The sequence below is a fragment of the Bactrocera dorsalis genome, chromosome 1, assembly GCF_023373825.1.
Source record: "Bactrocera dorsalis isolate Fly_Bdor chromosome 1, ASM2337382v1, whole genome shotgun sequence".
NCBI lineage: Eukaryota > Metazoa > Arthropoda > Insecta > Diptera > Tephritidae > Bactrocera > Bactrocera dorsalis.
The window spans coordinates 79184530-79187879 of record NC_064303.1 but is presented as its reverse complement, the minus strand read 5'-3'; positions in this window follow the sequence as shown (position 1 = coordinate 79187879).

Genomic DNA, 3350 nt, shown 5'->3' with positions numbered 1-3350 from the left:
AATTCATCATAAACATGGTATATCATCTGTTCTTTAGCAGCAAATCTTCTTTCCAAGCGAAGTAATGCTCGAATAGCTGCTTCTTTCTCTTGATTCACCTATCAATACGTTTTTGTTCAAAGGTAAACTCACGATTAGCGACCATCCGATGCACGTTCGGTCGTATCGTCGTATAGTTTCTCACACATAGATTCTTCAGGCGGGTAGCTCTTCGCGTTCCCAAAACTTGTGGATGAGTTGAGTTAAATGAAGGTCGGAATGTAAAGTTGAAATGTTGACCGGTGGGCTTCGAAAATTGGCATTCCAATTAAAATGTCTATTTGTCCGGACTGGGAACAATGCCGATAGTGAGAAGTCCGTAAGATGCGTCCAAAAAGTGGTCGGTAGAGTGGAGATTGGGATGTGGTTAATAATTTTCGGTAAGATTATGGTACTTACTTGAAATTTAGTATCAAGCGTTCGCGTTGATATGGAGAATGTAACTTTTCCCTTTGCACGGCCTCCTTGTAGTGATCCAATCCCAGGTATGATGACGTCGTTGGCATATGCGACACGACGATGTGCTATGATAGTTAGTGAGAATATGTCCTTTGCTGAGACAATTTATACACGTACCTAACTTCGTAATAGCAGTTAATTTACCCTTAGAGCAGTGGTCGGCATGAGAGGATCTGTTACTGTGTTGGTGAGCACTAAAAAAAAGTAGCCCAGTGAGGAAATTTTATGAGCAAAATTATAAAATAAAGACTTTTTCGTTCTTTTTCATCTAATTAATTAATAGTATAATGAAAATTAACAAAATGTCTTTAAGGATTTATTCCCTATTATCTTTAAAAGACTTGGCATTGCATGGCACCAAAGGCATTTAGAATCATAAAATATTTCTCGCAGGGCATATTTGGTTTTGCACTATAGTCTTACGTGATGTTAATTCGTTGCTGGCTCGACAACGACTGAACGATAGAGCGTAAGTGTACGTGTTAAGTTAGTTTGCACAATTGTGCTAATAGGCTAGACAGTGAACAACGCAGAATCGTGGGTCGTGTCAGCTGGCACGACCTATCTTATGGGCGCGCAATGTAACTGAACAGTGAAAAACGCTACTCCCTTCTCTCTGACGTGACGATGACGTGAGAATCCGCGACATTTGGATTTTTGCCGTCGCAAACGTGGCAGCTGATTGCTCTCTCACAACGCAGGGTTGCCAATATCGATATACTGCAGTAATTATCAACTTTTATAATTCAATCTGTTCAATATGTTTGAAATTTTCTTAAAATAACTCAAAATCTGAGTCGAATGCTATTATTTATAAATATATAAACTATTTTTAATAGTTTGTTTTCAGTTTTGATGTTTTATATTGTAAAAAATTGTAATTGAAAACAAAGATGTGCTCAAAACTATATATGCGTACTGGGCAATGGCAACATTGTTCAAATGAAAACAAAGCAAAGATGGCTAGCCAGTGAAAAACGCTACTCCCTTCCTTCCTTTTCCATCCTTATCGGCAAAATGTGTGCACAGTCAAAAACGTGGTAAAAACGCAGAAATCAGCCACAGCAGCTGTATACTCTTATATAAGATTGTACCTGCTCGATTAAGTTCGTTCGTTTGGTATTGAACCCGATTCTGATGGAGCTTTTGGTGTTACTTAACGTCAGTTTACACGGCCGTATTAGTTTTGCGGGGATACCAAATTCAGACATCGCGGCATAAAGGAGCTCCTTTTCGTGTTGTCGAAAGCAGCTTTGAAATCGACAAAGAGGTGATGTGTGTCGATTCTCCTTTCACGGGTCTTTTCCAAGATTTGGCGCATGGTGAAAATCTGGTCGGTTGTTGATTTTCCAGGTCTAAAGTCACACTGATACCGACCGAGTACAGGAGTGTGAGCCGAGTAGAATATCGTTCGGCTGTCTGTTGTGATTCCAGCTTCTCGACGTCGAACCTTCCTTGTGTTTGTTGACGTGCGTTTTTTGCTGCACAGAGGCGGGTGAGAGAGAATACTGGAGACGTGTCTTTCGTCTACCACAAAATGATCGATCTGGGTTGTGGCTTTTCGATCCGGAGACTGCCAGGTAGCTTGATGTATTTTCTTGTGCTGGAATCTTGTACCACAGATAACCATATTTTGGGCCCCGGTGAAGTCGATCAGCCTCAACCCATTTGGGGATGTTTCGTTGTGGAGACTGAATTTCCCGACCGTAGTTCCAAAGATACCTCCTTTGCCCACCCTGGTGTTAAAGTCGCCAAGCACGGTTTTGACATCGTGGCGGGGGCAGCTCTCATAGGCGCGCTCCAAGCGCTCATAGAAGGCATCTTTGGTCACATCGTCCTTCTCTTTCGTCGGGGCGTGGGCGCAAATCAGCGATATGTTGAAGAACCTCGCTTTGATGCGTATTGTGGCTAAACGTTCATTCATAGGAGTGAATGATAGTACTCGGCGATGGAGTCTCTCTCCCACCACGAATACCACACCAAACTTGCGCTTCTTTAGTTTTCCAAGTTTTCATTCGGGGTGTTTTTTTACGTGGCGGGTCGGATACTCAGCGCATAATCCCCTATGCAAGGGATGTTTCGCCTTCTCACTTTAGCTCGCCTGCAAACGGATGTTCTTAGGCTACCCAGAGGATACTTGGTTAGAGACCAGAAGTTGTGAGCTGCTTGAGCCATATGTAAAAGAATCGTTTCTGGCCACTCCCAAGTGAATGGCGATCAGAGAACTATCCTCACTTGCGTGAACTTCTACACATGACTCCATCCTTAACTAACACCGCTAGCAGTTCTGAAAATAAGAAAGTCTCCTCCTTGGTGGAACAGTGATCTTAAGAACCTGAGAACTCAACTAAGAAAAGCTTTCAACGAGTGTTTCAGAATCAAAATCTGGCAACCCTAAAAGGATATCATAGAAATATACAAAAAAGCAGTCAGGAAAGCCAAAACTGATTCTTGGTGATCTTTCGCCACATCGATAGAAAGCTGCGGAGAATCCGCTAAGCAGAGTAAAATGCTATCCAAAGAACATACCAATACTGCATACATAAAGGAGGACGGAAATGCTTGGACCTCCTCTGCAGAAGGATCTTTGAAGATCTTTATTAAAACGCATTTCCCTGAGAGTCAGCAAGCGGCGACAGCGAAGGTTAAACCTGAACCAACGCAGCTGACTACCTAGGCCTGATATTAGACGAAAGGAAAATTAAATACGCCATAAATATTTTCTCACTATTTAAAGCGGCATGTCCAGACGGGATTATGAGTTATGATATCCACTTCACCATCACACAAAATATTAATATAAACATACATGTATGTCTGTTCACATACATACATACATGTACACTTAAACA